At 43.4% G+C, this 19273-nt stretch overlaps 1 protein-coding gene across 23 annotated transcripts in view; it reads right to left on the reverse strand.

Moving 5' to 3' along the window:
- GREB1L (GREB1 like retinoic acid receptor coactivator) overlaps nucleotides 1–18840 on the reverse strand; it is a 156798-nt gene extending 137958 nt beyond the window's left edge. For 6 of the 23 annotated variants that reach the window (XM_083518150.1, XM_083518147.1, XM_083518142.1 and 3 more), the window contains exons 1-2: nucleotides 18638–18815; nucleotides 168–249 (exon numbers count right to left, since the gene is read on the reverse strand). The gene's annotated coding sequence lies outside the window, so the exon portion shown is untranslated. Of the gene's footprint in view, nucleotides 1–167; nucleotides 250–4907; nucleotides 4961–18637 lie in introns of all 23 variants that reach the window. The other 17 variants (XM_083518145.1, XM_083518143.1, XM_083518140.1 and 14 more) reach the window with 6 other exon arrangements.
- Nucleotides 18841–19273: the final 433 nt, after the last annotated feature.

A 19273-nucleotide genomic window follows, 5' to 3' on the forward strand; every position in this document is an offset into this window, starting at 1 on the left:
AAAAGCTATAGGAAACAGAAATTTCAGACTGCTAAAAAGATGAACTGTAAAAATATAATAATAATGTAATCACAGCATGTGCAAAAAACATAATGACAGGACTAAGACGGAAAAACTCAGCATAACGTTAATTTTCTCAATATTCTTCAATGGTGTTTGTTGAATACCTGGAATGCCAGATGTGTTTCAGCTTGGTCTGCTTCTCTCAGTGGCATGTATTCCTGTACAGCAGTTCCTTATGCATAAGTTCTACATACAAAAATAAATAAACAGTTGTATTAAAAAATATAATGAACAAATTGACCATTTATCTTCACAATACTTAAAATAATAATGTGCTCACCATTTATCTCAAGATAGCCAGTGTCTTCAGCTTGCAATAATTTACAGAATAACCAGTTAAGAAAATTATATTAAAATCTTATTTAAAAGAATCATTTTTTGTATACACACATATTCACAACACACTCAGCAATGTACAAACATGGAATCTGATAGTTCCTGCAAGATCATGCAAAGGTTCTGCTGAGATTATTATACCTAACACAACATGCATACCTGATTTCACAATTGTAATCAGGTGTACAATTGCATTGCTAAGCCATTGCATGGCTTCTGAAAAAACTTACATTATCTTGTATTCTGTGAACATATGTATTAATACAGCATAAAATCAACAATGGCAAGACATTTACTAACATTATTCTCAATAAGCATACATTTTCAGTTTCCTACATAACAAATGTTCATTCTATTTTTTTCATTAAATCCATTTAGAACTACTGCATTTAATTTATAGACCCACCTGACTTACTTCCTTTTTAATTGTGTAATGGCTTCCCTGAACCACATGCTTTCTCAACACAGGTTCTCCAGCACTTTGAACTGATCCCAAATAAGAGTTAAAACCATAAGCACAAACCACAATTATAAATGTGTATTGTAATTGTGATATGGCCCTGATTGCATACATATTAAGGAAAGAAACTGCACTCAAACTGATACAGACATCTGAACCTAAGAAATATTATTTTCTTAAAACACTTACTCACTCACAAGGAATATTTTTTTGCTACAACTCTCTTCCTCCTTTTTTGTTCCTAAAAGGCACAACAAGCTCATTATTCAAGCTTGTCAAACCCACGTTCTGGCCTATGAGGCAGGGAACTGTCTATTCATTCATTCATTCATTCATTAAAAATATTTGCATACTGCTTTTAATTAAAAAATATATAAACAGTTTGCAACAACCATACACATATACAATAGAAAGCATGTAAAATTTAAAATCTGAGATCAGCTAGGCATTACAGTAATTCCTTAATTGAGTGCAGAAGCTAGGTGGCATACAAATGTTTTCTGCAGACATTTAAAGGCCAAAACAGGAAGCGACTGCTGAATCTCTACTGGCACAGCATTCCCCAGGACCAGGCCGACAACATTAAAGGCTTGGTTTCCTGCTGCAGTCAGATGAGCCTCGCCAACTCAAGGTTTCCTGTGCACCATGTAGCCAGTCTTTGGGAAATCCAAAATATGGCATCCTACATGGATTTCCAAGTTAATGACCCAAATCACCGGTGTATTTTCTTATTTCATTTGGAAATGGCTTGTTCCTAACAGCTTCATAATGCAAAACTTGCTCTATACGTTTCTTCTACTTTGCTCCTAAACCACAGAAAGAAAATGTTCTGCTGTTCTCATTCAATGTATCGGTACTTATTCTTTTTTGTCTCTGTGTCTTGAGAAGTCATGCCACCTCCAAATTTCTTTCACCAAGTTACTTGTTTTCCTGTTAAATGGGTTCCCTCAACGAAAAAGGGTTGAAAACCACTGATTTCAACAACGGAAAGTAACCTGTTGAGACAGGTTTGTCTGCAGCAATCTGCCTGCTGCTGAAAACTATAAACTAGGGTCAAGTTTGCCTCTCTCTCTTGAAGAAAATGATCAAGCAGACAGTACAAGTAATCTTCGTATTAGGTGGATTTTCTAGACTCAGTCCAGTCAGGGTTTGGAACTGAGCTAAAGTGAGAAGCCACATTGTTTTGTCCCTATGCACAAACTGGTGTGTGTGTGTGTGTGTGTGAGAGAGAGAGAGAGAGAGAGAGAGAGAGAGAGAGAGAGAGAGAGAGATGGAGACAGAAACAGAGGGAAAGAAACTGTTCACTCTTCTGGACCTTCCAGTGGCTTTTGATGAAATTGATCATCAAATTCTTCAGGAGTATATGGCACTGTCTGGCAGTCTATCTGTTCCCAATTGCTGGACTGCTACCAAAAGAGAGCACTTTAGGATGGCAGCTCCACCCCACTAGTCTTTGTCTTGTGTGGCACAACAAGGGTTTGACCTTATCACCTGTGCTTTTCAATATCAACACCTGCTCTTAAAAAACAATGTTTTTCAGTTTACTTGTGAAGTTTTATTGCTTGTTGAAAGTGGGTTTTTTTAATTATTGTTGCAACTTTTATATTTTGAGTAGCACTTGGATTTTGCTTTGAAAACTGCAGATAAATGGTATAGAAATGCTAAATAAACGAAACAAGCATTCTTGCAGTTATAAAGACTCTTTGGATCCCATCCAATGTGTCCTTAGATGTCGTCATTTAATTGCCACAGCAGTATTTCACCCACCATTACCATTTGTACTGTAACAGTTAAAATTTGGATGGGGAATTAGAAGTCCTTTATATATATTTCCCCAAATCTCATCAGCAAACTACACCAATTTCCCCTCCATATGCTCTTTTTTATGTCATTAATGGCTGGAGGCAACCTCCCACTCACCTATTTCAATGTCGCACATGTAATCCAATTCTCCTGATAAGCAGCTGTTCTCTTTCCTGACATTATACAGAGTTACTCAGAATTCACAATTTGCACTCGGAAATGGTGAAGGTCAGTCTCAGAACTGAGGATAGGGAGCAAGACAGTCAGCTAAGGCTGCAGTCTTAAGGATGCTTACTTGGAGATAAGTGCGGCTGACATCAAAAAGGCTGGCCTCCACACAAGAACCTTCAGAATCAGCTTGTAAAACTGAACATATATTCATGTTTTGGATGCAGTTCACAGTAAGGAGATAAGAATTAACCACGCACAGAACCAAGAACTGTGGAAGGAGAGCGTATGGAGCATCTGGAAATCCCTTCACTCCCGTAGCAATTTGGCAACTATCTTGGTTTAAAGACAACTGCAGATCTGTGTGGAGACTGCAGTAAGCAGAACATGCCCCGACTATGCAGCCGACTCCTCCTTCTCAAGAAACATATGCAGATAATAAAAAGAGGCTTTGTTTCAGTAATAAAAAGAGGCCACTACTATTGTCAAACACTAGAATATTTTCAGTACAGTGGTACCTCTGGTTACGTACTTAATTTGTTCTGGAGGTCCGTTCTTAACCTGAAACTGTTCTTAACCTGAAGCACCACTTTAACTAATGGGGCATCCTGCTGCTGCCGCGCCACAGCGTGATTTCTGTTCTCATCCTGAAGCACAGTTCTTAACCCAAGATACTATTTCTGGGTTAGCGGAGTCTGTAACCTGAAGCGTATGTAACCCGAGGTACCACTGTACTAGAGAATAGGGAATTCAGTATGAGAATAATGAAAACATAAAATAGATGAGTGCTGATGAAACGTACATACAGTGGTACCTCGGGTTAACTACTTAATTCGTTCCAGAGGTCCGTTCTTAACCTGAAACTGTTCTTAACCTGAAGCACCACTTTAGCTAATGGGGCCTCCTGCTGGCACTGCGCTGCTGGAGCACGATTTCTGTTCTCATCCTGAAGCAAAGTTCTTAACCTGAAGCACTATTTCTGGGTTAGCGAAGTATGTAACCTGAAGCGTATGTAACCTGAAGCGTATGTAACCCGAGGTACCACTGTACTGTATTGCATTTTTTTCCTCCAGTGCAACTCACACCTGGAATTATCATCCAGGTCCTCTAGGTCATCGCCCCCCCCAATCTGGTGTCCTCAAGTTATGGACTTCAACTCCCAGTTTTCCTAGCTGGCTGGAACTGATGGGAGTACAAAACACATGAAGGACACCATGTTGAGGGATATGGATTTTTGTATTCTTTACTTGGCTGGAGAACTGCATTGCAAAATTCAGAGAAGTGCAAATTTAGAAGAATGCCTGTGTTTCAGACTGCGTATTTTTTTCAGAAAGTGCAGATTAGGTAGGTTCACCTTTAAATGTGAATTGTATTCGATTTCTTCCCCAACCCTAGCTTCTGTTAAAGGAAGAGGCCCAGCAGCAAAGCTGGCAAACCCTAGATCTCTAGAATATACAGAACTTACAGTACTGTTGCACAAAATTTAGGGGTAGCCCAGTCTGAATAAATGCAAAATTCACAACAGGGAAACATAATCACTGGGACTAACCAAAGCATAACAAAATAGCTTTCAGGTTTTTGAAACATTTCGGTCAGTCCCAATATATTGCCGTATTGTGGGTTACTTCTGTCACTTGATATGGTTATCTATGGTTTTGGGGTTTTTTGCATGAATTAAGATGAGACTAGATATTATTTTTCTTTAGCAAGCATAATACTGGTGCAAATAACAGTAACTCACCTTATATAAGGCAGAGCTCAACCTGACTCTAAACAAGGGCCTAACACTGAGCTGTTGCAACAGCTATTACTTACTATGCACCCTGGGGTTGCTGCTTCTTCCCTGGTGGAGCCACTGTGATTTTAACACATGTGGAACAGGCAGATATTCAATAGGTGCAGATTTATCCATAAAAGTGAGTCAAAGTTATTTCCTAACTTTGGGCTATGCTTCTCACAAATGCCTTGTTCAAGTTATTAAGCCCTTTACTGACATGTATTTATATACCGCTTGGTTGTAAAAAACAACAACAACCTCAAAGCAATTTACAAAAAGATAAATACAAAATTACGGTACCTATGTCCGTCATAATTTTTTTTAATCACACAGCTGTTGTTTAAAAAGGGTCTCTATTGGAAAAAGAGAGAGAACACTTTAAATTGGTCCCAGGCTTTGCCTCTCATGGCTGTAATCTAAGCAAGCACTTAGATTAACACTAATAATCAAGAAGATCTCCATGAAACTGCTGGATGATCTTGGTGGTGACCGGTTGTGGTGGAGGGACCAACCTCTTTATCAAAGCCGTCTACATTTTAGAGATTGCAGCTTTTCTTTATGTGAGGAATACAACGTGCACCTTTCTCTTTGCAAGGAATATAATGGATACCAGATCTCAGTCTGATGGCAGAATACAGGGCACAAAAGGCAACATCACAGCTATGCCCACTCCTGAAGCCATCAAAAGGTTGATGTGACTGCGCCCAACAATAAAAAGCTGAGTGCCAAAGCAGCTGCTAGTCTCAGAACCAGGAAATGAGGGTGAAACTTACCGTATTGGCCCAAATATACCGTAAGCCTCACTTTTTTTCCAAATTCCAACCGTGAAAAGTTAAAGTGTGGCTTAAATTCGCAACCTTACAAAAACTGGCTTTTATGATATCGCTGCTGAAACAGACACACGGTAAAACAGAATGGGTATGAGTGCCTGTGGAATTTTAAGGGAATGGCTTATATTCAGGTATTGTCTTTTTTTCTTCCCCCCCCCCTTGAATTTTAAAGGTGTGGCTTCTATTCGGGCAAATGAAGGGGGCGGGAGTATGAGATCCCTTAAAATAATAATTCTTCTTTTCCTTTCCAATCCTTTCATGCATGCCTACTGATGATATATGCAGTGGGGACCTTCATACATAGGTAGTGGTAGGTATCTTGTTTTCTACTAGCTCCCTGCCAGCAGGTACCAACAGAAAGAAAGACAGAAAGGGGAGTTTCAGTGACCAAACTTACACAATAATAGCGTCACAAAACAGCTCCTAGGACCACAGCATTAAAGCCACATTTGTTCCTCATCACAAGGGGCTATTAGTACCAAAAGGTGTTGGGCGGGTGTGGCAAATATTGACTAATGATGTGCATGCATTCTGTTTAGTTTTATTTTGTGAATTTTTGGGTTTAGTACATGTATGTATTCTCTGCCCTGGGACCATCAAGTGAAGGTGCACATAATAAATAAAATAAAAATTTCTGCTGCTATTTTTATCTACAATGCTGCTTTTAGATTGCATGGTTTTAAGTTAGCATTTTCTTTTATATAGATGGTATTTGTTATATGCTACTCCCTGAGCAGAAGACTGGGTAACAGGACCACTTCACTACACATGAATCAGACTGGGTAACAGGACCACTTCACTACACATGAATCAGGAGGACAGCTGCTTCTTACCATCTTCTGATAAAGTGGAGCTGTGGGTGGGAGTTTCCATCCCAACAGGAGTGTTGCAGACAGTAGTGTAGAGGCAAATGCAAAGTTCAGGGTCCCTTCATGACTGTCACACCCATTCTAAGATTATACAATCATCTGATAATTATACAATAACAATTAGGGATGCATCACTGTGATCAATGTTGCCTTTCAGCAATATCTACTATTTTCTGTGCACATAAAAGAGCAAATTCCTTGGAGTGCTCCAACAACATATTTCAGAGTGACTTAAGTTGTGTTTTCCATGAAGTTCCATTGTACATAACAGAACCCGCAAGCAGAAGCATGCCTAGGATCCCTTGCACCCTTGGCAAGGAGCTGCATTGGCTCCTCCAAAGCTTGGAGAGACCACGGACCAGAAATTCCAAAAGTTTGTGCTATGGCACTTTTCCTCTGCAGCCATCGGGATCGCCTCTGCTCTGCTCCGCCTCTCCTTCCCCTCCTCCTCCTCCTCCATTGAGCCTTCTGCCCGGGTGAGTGGGCAGGCTCAAAGCAACTCTGAGCCAGAGTGGAGAGGTGAGATTTTTGCACCCTCCTGGGCTTGCACCCTTGGCAGGGGCCAACCTAGCCAACCCCTAGATACACTGCTGCCTTCATGCTATTCTCTTGAAACTCAAGTGCCTTGTGTTTTAATTTTTCTTACAATCTTTGGAGCATACTGTGGCTAAAAAGCTCCCCTTTCATGTTAATTAGGCAGCTCTAGAATGCTGGAGACAGGACTCTGCTACAGAAATAATAGCAGGTCTTTGACCCCTCCAAACCCCAAACCACCAGAGGTACCAGAATCCCAGCAATGCATGACCTCCTCCCCAGTAACTCTTCCACATCCTCAAGGGTCTCCTTAACCCCCTGTGAAGATTGAGTGCCTATCCTTTTACATGAATGAAATATTTATTCCAAACTCAGAAATTAAGTTCATTGTGTAGCCCCATCATCACCCTGAGGCAAGTTGTAAATAGCATTCGCTAGACATTCCAGGAGAACAGCTGGCTCGCAAGTTGCTTTATCCTTTCACCCCTTACCTTTATTCCCAGAGTCGGCCCCCTCCCCTTATCCCCATTTGGCATCAGTGGCAGTAGCAACACTACAGCTAGTTGCGAATCACACTGAGGTTATGAACACAGACTTATCAGCTAGTGTGCAAGACAGTGTTTGTAAGGGAGACAGGAGCCATCTGTGAATTTGGATCTCTTCAGGATGGGGGTGAGGTGACAAATTAAATAAACAAGGAAACCTTTACAGGCAGGCTGCTCTTGTCTTCTAGCTTGCAAAGGTTCACCAGGAAGAAGAATAAGAGTGGGTAAGAATACATTAAGATCTGTATTAGAGGTGTTTTTTTCCAGGTGATTCCACCTGCAGAAGGGAAGAGACCCTTGGGATAACCTTTATTTAAAATTTCTTAGATCCCAATTGCTCTATGTAGATTATGTATTAAATGCAAAGTATTGTACTAAATTTCAGCAAAGCCTGCCTTTTGTTGCTGTGTCGCATAGATTAAACAGATTCCAGACTCAAAAGCAAAACAAAGCCCAAGCCAGATAATGCTATTTCAATCAGCTCTCTCGGTTGTCCTTAACATTGGGGGTGGGGGGTGGGGAATTGTTAAAGAGTCACGATCAATCACAAGAGAACTTTCGGGTAGGGTGGGGAGGGGAAACTGAAACAAAATTCCTGAATTGCACTCAGAAACCAATGTTCTGGTTTTCAAAGAACTGGTAGAATGTGTTCCTGGTCACAAGCTGTGCCAAGTAGACAGACAGCTGGATTCTGTTCCAAGACACAAAACGTTCTATTCAAAGTGTATGCAGCTAGAATAACCAGCCATCAAAATGACTTTTGTAACAGCTTTCTCCACTATCAGTCTCAGGCGGGGGTGGTGGGAGGGAATTATTTCACAGCAGTGGACTGATCACTTAATGTGAAAGAATTTGGGGTGATTTTTTTTTAAAAAAAGATCAAATGGATGTACAATGCATATCAAAGAAATGAAAGACTCAACGAATTATCACCAGGTGAGTACACAGTTCGCTCCACAACTGGAGTAGCATGCAATCTTCATGGCACTGAAGCAAACCCATTCCAGAGTTGGAAAGATGCCTTCTTTCACTACTGTGCTTTAAATTTATACCTATGTGAGATCTGCAACCAAATATTGCAATGCCTACTTGTCCCCTAGCAGGAGTAGTCCTTATTGGGGTTCCAGCTAGCCATGGCTTCTTCCAGGAGACCATTCCATGCCCCCTCCCTTCATTTTATATTTTTATTCTTTCTTTTCTCTTTTCCACTGTTACAACACTGAACCATCTGTGGCCATTAAGTCTGCTCAGTACTCAATGGGCTTTTCCCTTTCAGTTGCAGTTCTCATCTTAGGTTTTGGGGGTCCCTAAAACCATTTTTGTGGTTCTGCAAACCCTGTAGTTCCCCTAGACATATTGATATCACCCTTCTTATTTCCCAGTTTCCCTGTTTTGGCTCCACTTCCATCAGCAGTCAACACTCGAGTTTGTTATTAGAGGGACTGATTGATAGCATCATTTTGCAATCTAGCTAGTACATCGTCTCCAATGGGGAAAAGTTACATGCCATACTACTCATGCAGCCCCAACAGTTGGTACAAGTATCTCGTAAAGCTGTAAACAGACAGTCAAGGGCACAGTCCTAAAAACATTAACTAGGGAACTCAGTGGGAATGACAACAGAAAAAAAAAATGGAGAAATGGAGAAAGCAAGATCCCATCTCTACTTAAGCTAAAGGGCTTTAGGGGATAACTATAGCATGTAACAAGGGGAGCAGTGCCAATTCCAGCTTGTGGGGGCTATCCCCAGGCAGGACCCATTATTTCCCGCCACCTTGAATGGACCCACCTTGCCTCTATCTCCATTGCCTATTCTCTTGGACTCTTCTTTTGGGTCCAATATGCAGAGCAGTCCAAAGGAAGAGGATAATGTAGGCAGAAGCTCCTCCTCCTCCTCCTGCTGCTGCTGCTGCTGTCATGGCTCCCTCACTTACAGAGCACAGATAAACAGGCTGTGAGAGCAATTGAGGGTCAAGGGGTTCTCTGTTGAGACACAGGCCTTGGCAGGTCTCCAGCAATGTTGATCCCTGATGCTTGTTGTGATGGAGAGAGACAACAGCTACCCAAGTTAAAAAACAACAACACTGTGGACGTTTTTAGTATGCATTTTGACTGGGGCCAACAACATTTGGTTGGTATTACCTAGGCAACTGATTTATACCAAGTCAGATCATTCGTCCACGTAGCTCAGGATTGTCTACATTGGCTGGGTGCAGCTCCAGGGTTTTAAACAAGGATCTTTCTCTCCCCTACCAGGAGAGACTGGGAATTGAATCTGGTACCTTTAAAGGCAAGTGCTTTAAGATGAAGCTATGACCCCCTTCTTTATTTTTAATCTTCAACAGATGGTTGGTTTGTTTTTAATGGCCCCAATTAATCAGGCACTACAATGCCTGGTAACCAGGCAAAAAGTAGAGACGTTCAATTAAATCATGCTGTATTATGGAGCTGTGCTGTTCCTAGTTCATTTCAGCCAGTCAAAATGGGGGGGGGATCATTGCGGTGCAGGGCTTAGCACAGGCATAGGCAAACTCGGCCCTCCAGATGTTTTGGGACTACAATTCCCATCATCCCTGACCACTGGTCCTGTTAGCTAGGGATCATGGGAGTCTGGAGGGACGAGTTTGGGGATGCCTGGCTTAACGTAATGCTGCCTTCGCACCAAGGCACACTCTAGGACAGGCAGCCCTCTAATCTCTACCTCATGGAAGAAGCTCCTCAAGGGGAGGGAGAGGGAGCCCTAGTTAGGGCAGTGAGGGAGAAGAGTAGTGGGCCAGGAATGGGCAAGCCCTTCTTGCAGAAGCTTTGAAGTATGCACATCATGTAGGGAGCAGAGTCTGTTGCCTCTTTTCACCAACATCTAGAAGTGGTTCCAAAGGTTCAGAAGGGAAGGATCCCTGAATAAGCAAAAGCATGGACTCGGCAAATATGATAACACCATCTGACTGCACTCTCCTTTCTACTTGAGAACAAAAGGGAAGCCTACTGAATCAAGCCAATGGCCCACCCGGTCCAGCATCTTCACAGTAGCTAGCAAGATGCCTGTGGGAAGTCTGAAAGCAGGGCTTGGGTGCAACAGTACTCTGCCCACTCTTTCTGTCTTTTTTTAAGGCAATGGCTTGTTTAGGTAGGCTAAAAGGAAGAAAATAGAAAGTATGTTCTATTTCCCTCAGAATCTTTGATTTAAGGTAAACGGACCCCTGACCATTAGGTCCAGTCGCGACCGACTCTGGGGTTGCGGCGCTCATCTTGCTTTATTGGCCGAGGGAGCCGGCGTACAGCTTCCGGGTCATGTGGCCAGCAGGACTAAGCTGCTTCTGGTGAACCAGAGCAGCGCACAGAAACGCCGTTGACCTTCCCGCCGGAGCAGTACCTATTTATCTACTTGCACTTTGACGTGCTTTCAAACTGCTAGGTTGGCAGGAGCAGGGACCAAGCAACGGGAGCTCACCCCATCACGGGGATTCGAAATGGCACTCCTAGTTTGGGGTTTTTAAAAGTTACAATATTGTTTGACATTTAAAGCTATAGTCTAGCATTGCTTATATAAATGTTTCTAAAGAAAACATTGAAAGGAAAATATAGGGTCTCATTGTAGGGTCTCTGCTGTAACCCAGAGGACTTTTATTCACTGAAGTCAGTGGGACTTACACTTGAATAAACATGCCAACAATTACATTGTTACAGTTTTCACACAACACTTTCTATAGCTAAACTCAGTTGAGATTTATTCATGGAACTACAATGACAGATGTATTGGGAAGCAGCACACTCAATCTGCATACTGGTTGTAGCTGGATGTTTTCCAGATTTACCAACTGCTTGCAGTGGCGGAGAGCAGGCGGGGGCGGGGCACGCCGTCTGCAGGGGTGTGGTGCCCAGTGAGGGCGGGGGGCAGCCGCAATGGCACCCTACCGGGATCACGCTGCCGGGAGCCATGCGCTCCCCCCGCACTCCTCTTCCTCCGCTAGTGACTGCTTGCCAACCTTTCCTTTCAGAAACATTAAGTCAGTGTACCTAAGTATCACCAGCTGTGGCCCACCAATACTCTAAGGGTCACAGGTTTCCTACCCGTCATTATATACGACACTGAGCAAAATGACATGGATTGAGGACAATGCATGAAGCTGCATAGAGGGGAAGATTCCACTAGGTACTTTTTTCCTTTCACTACGATTCCATGATGAGAAAAGTGGTAAAATTAACTCTACACATTGAACCAAACAGCCTAAACTATAAACAAATCGACCACCAGCAGTCCATAGAAACACACAGACTTTACCTGACATCTAGAAGATAACAGATGAGGCAGATATAAGTTTGACTGTGTTCAAAGTGCCATAACACTTACTTGAAAGGCTTTTGTTGTAGAATATATTGATTTCTAATGTTGCTGTTTTTTAAAACTTTAGTTCAGCGTTTTTTTAATTAAAAATATTTCATTTATTAATACTCTCTTGAAGGTGTGACAGTGGTCGACAAGATTTTAAGCAACTGATCATCATTTGCTCCAGGATTTATGTTAGGGGACAGGACTTTGGTTTGGGGGGGGCAGAACTGAGCTATCTGCGACCTGGTTGGTTGGTTGGTTGGTTAGTTAAGTATTTTTATTTATTTACTTGATTTAGGTGGACAGCTGCCCCCCCCCTGCACCCTCTGGCTATGCCTATGCATTTGATGCACATAGATTTAAAAAAGCAAGACACCATAATGTGGTTGAGCAACCCTAGTGGGCAGGGGTTAGATCCAAAAGGGTGACACCAAAGGGGATGATCCCTTTTGGGTTTTCACTTTGGGGTTGTCATAAGAGCAAGGGCACTACCCTCTTCTGTGTTGTTCTTGGAGCATTATTATTCTTGAAGGGAGTTTGTTTTTATATTTATCTGACAGGGATGCCCCCTGCAAGGTGGTAAGCATTAGGTGTGCTAGTGGCTGTGCCAGACTCCCTGCGGGGAGAGAGTCTGTTTATGGGGAAGGTCCTTAACTCCCTAGGTGAAAAGAGGGGCATTTCCTTGTTGAGAAACTGGGTGGAAACGGTGCTTGGAAAGATCACTCCAAAAAGGAAGCAGTTTGAGCCAAGTTCATCCTGTCTAAAAGGAGCTGGTTCCAGATTAAGTTTGTTCTTCTACAAAATGAACTACTGTATTTTTCCGTATATAAGACACTCCCATGTATAAGATGCCCCCTATTTTTGGGGACTCCAAATTAAGAAAACACCCCTCAGCACTACCCATGTATAAGATGAGCCCCAATTTTAAACCTAAAAACCCCCTAGTCTTATACACTGAAAAATATGGTACAGTGGTGCCTCGCAAGACGAAAATAATCCGTTCCGCAAGTCTCTTCGTCTAGCGGTTTTTTCGTCTTGCGAAGCAACCCTATTAGCGGATTAGCGGATTAGCGCTATTAGCGGTTTAGCGGCTTAGTGGCTAAAAGGCTATTAGCGGCTTAGAAAAAGGGGGGGGAGCGAAAAAAATCACAAGACTCGCAAGACGTTTTCATCTTGCGAAGCAAGCCCATAGGGAAATTCGTCTTGCAAAGCACATCGAAAAACGGAAAACCCTTTCGTCTAGCGGGTTTTTCGTCTTGCGAGGCATTCGTCTTGCGGGGCACCACTGTAGTTCAGTTCAAGTTTATCCAGATTAACTTTTTAGTTCATAAAAAGTTTGTCTTTCACATTCAGAATGTTACAATCTGCTGTGATGAAGTAAAGGTTCTAAAAGTAAATTGGGACCATAATCATATAATAAAATGTTTGACAGACGGAATATTAACAGGTGATGCTTCCCCTAAAATTGTATCTCCATGCCAGAAAAGGCTTACCCTGTTTAATTTTTGCTTGCCGCACAGCTGTTAATGGCACAAGGCATCATGCACTTGGTACCTGTACTTTGTGCTGAAAGCTGCCAGTATTGGAGGACAGCAAAATTCTTCAGCAAGGAAAATACAGGAAATGCCTCATGTTCCTTCCTGTTGGTTGCTTAACTATGGTGATTAAGTCGCTAAGCATCCTTAGCAACAGCAGCACCTCCATATCAACCTAATAAGCCTTAGAACATTTCTTCCACAGTTTACTAACTTTTTAATATATGTCTGATTGGCTTACTTTTTGTTTTAAATGAAATCTAGGATTGGAGGGAGGGAACAAATATGAATTGTTCATAATCTTACACCAAAATGAACCTTTCATTCACCCAGCAATTATTGGAACTACTTTCAAGTGTAGTTCAGAGATGTTTGAAGAATGTAGTGAACTTTGTTCAAATAAACTAGTTAATTCCAAGAACTGGGTGGAAATTAGTGGTTTCGGGATGGAGGGTTGTTGTTGTTGCATTGCTCTTATTTGATTGAATTGTTTTTCTGCACCTGCTTATTGGTTAGTTATCTTTTTTTTAAAAAAATGAAGTGAGAATTGTGTGCCTAGAGTGATATGGTGAGTGTAAGGAGAGTGTGATTGCAGTTCGTCTTTATTTTACTATGTACTATGTACTATGTACATTGTTTGAGATATTTATCGTTACTTAATTGTGTTACTTGAAATGTGGGAGTAGTAGTATGTGGAATTATGAATGTGGAATTAGTATTATATTTTATATTTGTTTTTTTTGTTGTTGTTGGGATATGTAAACCACTTTAGAGGTTTCTGTTGAAATATGAAGGAGTATATAAGCTAAATCAATCAACCTTTCAATCCATAAATCTGAAATTCTGGTTGCTAAGTTGGCTGGCAAAGAATAGTGTGTGCTCCTACTTCTGAATTGAACTAATGACAAAAGTAAAACGCAAGTCACTTATTTGAAGTACATGTGCTTAACCATTTTGTCCCACTGACCTCTATGCAATGGGACAGAACTAGATTGTGCAACCTGCAGCTTCAACTACAAAGGATTTCAGGTTGGGTGTTGTTTTTTTTTTTAAAAAAAAACCACTGTATGAACTGTTTGCCTGCACTTCACCCCATTAAGATTGCATTACTGTTCACTAGGCTACTTTTAAAGTCAAGTGCAAGATCCCAGTGTCAGTGAGGTAGCATAGTTGTTCATCAGATCATCCAAATATTTTCACACATGATTTAGTCTTACCACAATTTAACTAGAGATTATACATTTAAACACAAGTAAACCCCTTGTTTATGACTAGAGCCTCAAGCTGTGCTCTCTAAGCATACTCGGTGGGCAGTACATTCCACAAAATTCATTGGAACTTAATACTAAAGAAATGTGTTTGGAATTGGAGTATTATGTTGCAGTCCATTATTTGTATTCTGAATTTCACACTTCCCTTAAGGCACCCAAGAAAACCACATAGAAATAAAACAAACAAATCACATAAAAATAAAATAGTAAAAACACTTCTAAAGAAACAAGTAAAGTAGCAGATTAAAATTGACAAGTCAATGAGTTGAAAAAGAAGAATGTTCCATAACTCTGGCACCTCTCTACATTAACCATCCACCTAGCCTCAGAAGGTGGGGAAGTATCAGATAAAAGTATTGGACTAAGACCTTAATTGCTCAAAAAAAGTGAAGCTGGAGGGGCTCTCCAGAAATAACTCCATGACCATCCCACTCAACGAAGTGAGAAAAACTTGCTCCAACCTCCAAAGGTACCTCCCAGACCCCCCACCTGCTTCCTCTCAACTACTTTTTGTAAGCCATATTGGGCAATAGATAGGGAGATAGGTGAGAGCCAGTACCTCTTCAAGCATGCCTTGTACATCCATAACATAAATTTGTCCATACGATACTAACCAGCTAGATCTATAGGCTTATTCCTGTAACCGAATAACTGGAGATGGGGCATAAGCAAATTATTTTATCTGAAAAATGTCTACCAAGGGTGCTGCAATTGTTTTTTGAAGATAATCTGCCCGAGGGTCGAGATGGAGAAAATGTCGTATAATTTAGAAAAGCTCCACTAGGCTAAGGCAGCACAGGTGCAATATTAGCAGAGAACAGAAAAGTATTTCTTTTTCCACACTACCTTTACCACCAAGTAGGCCTTCAAATGGTTCTAGCCAGTGTTTCATCAGCCTTGTTATGAGCTTTTACTCCATCTGTAGCCCAGTTAATCCGCCAGCTGATTCCCAAGCTCCCTGGAAAACAAGGGAGCTGATATGATTCTAACCAGTAGGACAGAACACCTAGGAAAGCCTGGGTTGATTACCCAGATTAACTCCAAATTCCAGAGACTGACCAGGGTATCAGCAAAAATGCAAGCCATGTCAGCAAGAAAATCTCCCAGGGTAGTTTGAAAACCATTGGATCCATCAGATGCCAAAGGTAACCTGAACAAGTCCTTCAGCTCCCAAAACATTAAGGTCACCAATAGCCTAAAAATTACTGGGGAGGGGAGTGACCTACAGCCCTCAAGATGTCCCTGATTCTAACAACATCTGGAAGGCCCAATGTTCCCCATTCCAGTGTTACCAGATAACCATGACAAGGAAATAGTTAAAAATGTGTGTGTGTGTGTGTGTGTGTGCGCGCGCGCACACACACACACACACACACACTATACAACTGATCACAACCACTGAGTGTGTGCCCTACTACATGTGAAAGGGCCCAGATGACTTGTAACAACCCCATGGTTGTCTTGATGACAATGAAGTCCTGAGTTATGTCTATCAGGAGGACCCTGACATGGATGTTGAAATTCCCCAAGGCCATTTCCATCACCTGTGGCAGGGATACTGTTGGGCAGCAGGATAGATGATACACCAAAAAGGGTCCCTAAAAACTGTCATTCTGTCCAGCTAGGTGAGATGGTATCAAAAATAGACTATGGCAATGGCAGTCAATGTGGTGCCCTCCTGATGTTGGAAGCATCCCAGAGTCCCTGGCGCAACCCAGTCAGATGAGTGATATCATATATATATATAATCTGCAACCCTGATCATTGGCGATGCTGGTTGGGGCTGATGACAGTTGGGTTCCAATAGCATCTGAAGAGTGCCCTGTTGACTATCCTAGACAAAAGAGAGAGGTCTCCAATTTCCAGCAAGATCAACAGCCTCATCCAGGCTCAGGTCCTGGGTGGCATTCAAGAACAACAGCACCAGGCATAAAGGTTTGTTGACAACACAATCTGGGTTTCTTTGGGAGGGAAACAGAACAAATAAGGGGAAAGCTCTTAAATATCTAACCCTTACTCCTCCTTCAACAGACCATCGGTCTTGCACCACAATATATCTCCTTACTCATAATATTGGAATCGGGGTACCTACATCCTATAACCCATGCACAACTCACTAAAACACAAATAAAAAGGAAGCACAACCGTGATATTTAAAACATGAATTGACAAACAGTGAGTAAGCAGTAAAAATGGGATGTTTAAAAATATCAGCTGTTAAAATTAGCAACAGACATAAATCTGATGGCAAAACAAATATAAGTCATTTACTAGAAAGTAAATAATCTGAACTCCATTGCTTTTTCCATGAGACTGTTTTTATTAAGGGGCATTGATACTGAGAACCATTGGGCTCAAGCAGATTCACTCCTGAATAAGTATGCATAGGATTTCAGCTCTATTTTGCATTTTTCACATCTGTAAATCTGAATAAAAAAACCCCAAAAATGATGCAGGCAAATCAGTTCAACTGCAGCTCTCTTCTGGTTTTTATCCTACACTATCAGCATTATGAAGGGATGAGTTCCAGACCAAGACAGCAGAACTACACAAGTTTTCCTGGAAGCAAGTACCATTAAACCCTGTGGATGGAATTTACTTCCAAGAAAATATGCAAAGTATTGCGCTGATTAAGGCATTCTCAGGATAATTGCTCTCAGCCAGACGTCCTTAATTCAGTCCTAGAGACTGGAACCCTACTACTTGGAATTTTGTCCCACTGAAATCCACGGAGTAAATCTGCATAGAATTTGTCTATATTACTAGAGAACAAACAGGGTACTGCATGTATTATTGAGTCCAGTAAAATTTGTGGAGCCCAGGTATCTATTCAGGATAGGAATGTTTTCTTGTTCGGGAACAATTCCCTAGTTCCCGGCAAGTACAGTACTGTACAGACTTTGGCACTTCTGCAACCACCTTCCTCCTACTTCAAATTTACACCCGTAAATTTAGGACCCAGCAGCGATATCATGCACAGTTCTGGTTTTTTGTTTGTTTGTTTTGTTTGTTTTGTTTGTTTTGTTTGTTTTACACTAAATATACTTCTTTCTCCCTCACATCCGTACTTGGTAGTTTGCATCTGGGGGGAAAGCAACCCAATTGGTACCGTAAAAGCCATCCTCATTCACCCACCCACCCACCAAAGAACCATGAACCCCAAAGAGCGCCAAGAGCAAAAATGTTGCAGGAAGGGGCGGAGGAGGAATACCCTCCTGCCGATTCCCTTTATTTATATTTTAATTCCCCCTGTCCGCCTCCCGTCGGAGAGAAGCGCCTGTCACCTCCAACTGTCACCACAGCTGCGTGTCTCCGAAAGGGATCCCAAAACTTTCCAGCGACACGGAAGAAGACTATCCGGGAGCGCGAGGTAAGGCAAGTCCAAAGAAACACGCGCGAGTCACTATCTATTGTTTCCAACCCACTTCCTCCCGAGGAGGAACCGCGTGGGTTTAATTCATTCGTCCCCGAAGGATCAATTCGCCCCACTCGGAGCGCGTTGATCAGTCTCTGGCGGCCAGAGGCTCGTAGCTCCGCGCGAAGCCTCCTGTTGGCAGAGGGCTGGCCTAGCAAGTTTGGGGGGAAGCGAAGGGCTCGGGCCAGGCGCACCGTCTGTTGGCGAATCTGACACCCACATGCAGCCTTCTTCGGGGGGGGGGGAGACACCAAGGCTCGGGGCAGGCCACAGTCTCCCGCCCGGGTCCTCTCTCCCTCCGCCCCCCGCTTTTGCAATCTCCCTTGTCTCCAACTGGGTCAAAAGTGGACTTTGCTGGGTCCCTCAGCCCAAAGCAGCCCGATCACCCCAGCCCAAGGAGGCGCATTTTGCACCCAAAGTAGTGACGTTTACTGGGAATGTAGAACCGACCCCCCCCCCGAGCCCTCAACAAGCCCTTCCAAGCGCAGCCCCTTCCTCTCCTGGTGCAGCCCGGCCCGGCCTGCCGTTCCCGGGAGACGAGCGAGCGGCGAACCCCCCCCTTCCCCGCCCCTGCTTCCCTTCCCCGCCCCGGCCGCTTTTTATTAATTATTGTCGCTGTTATTATTGCAACATCCCACCAGAGCAAAGGCAAGCGAAGGCGCCCCCCCCCGCGGGAAGTGGGGTCGCTTGTGTTTCCTTACCGTGCGAGGAGCAGGAAAAGGAGCACAGGGTCTCGGGGGTCTCGCCGGACCCCCGTCTCTGCCTTCCGTGCCGCCCGCCCCCTTCCGCACAGCTGCTCCGCGAAACTCTCCGAAGGCGATCGGCTTGGCGCTCTCCGGCTGCCTCTCTGGCGTTGGCGCTGAGGAGGAGGAGCGGCCCAGCCGAGGGGCGGAGACAGGGGGCTGGCATGGCCGGGGCCGCCCCTCTTGGCTCGCCGGACGGGAGGGGCAGAGACCCAGGGGCGTCCGAGCCGCGCTCTCGGGCTCCGCGTCCATTCGGCCCTTCGAGCTCTTTCGAGGGGGCTCTGACAGGGAGGGAGGGAGGCAGGAGAGGCGCCTTCCTTGCCTCGTACTGACTGGGGACGAGGAAAGGGCGTTTTGAGGCGCTCGTGGTCGGAAAGGTCCCACTCGCCTCAGTGGGGTTTGGTGGCGCGTCGCCTTTCCGCCTCAGGAAGAGTCCCGGAGAAGGGTAGAAAGAAGTAGGGCAAAGAGTCGTGGCTCTCGCGCGGAATCCGGCCACGTTTGAGGGGTGGCTGTGCGCGCGTGTGGGTTGGGGGACGCGCGCGGACACGAGCACAATAGCGCGACCTTGTACTCTGGAAGACGCTATCGCCACCA

Source organism: Podarcis liolepis (assembly GCF_965112155.1).
Source record: "Podarcis liolepis genome assembly, chromosome: 8".
NCBI classification, from domain to species: Eukaryota; Metazoa; Chordata; class Lepidosauria; order Squamata; family Lacertidae; genus Podarcis; species Podarcis liolepis.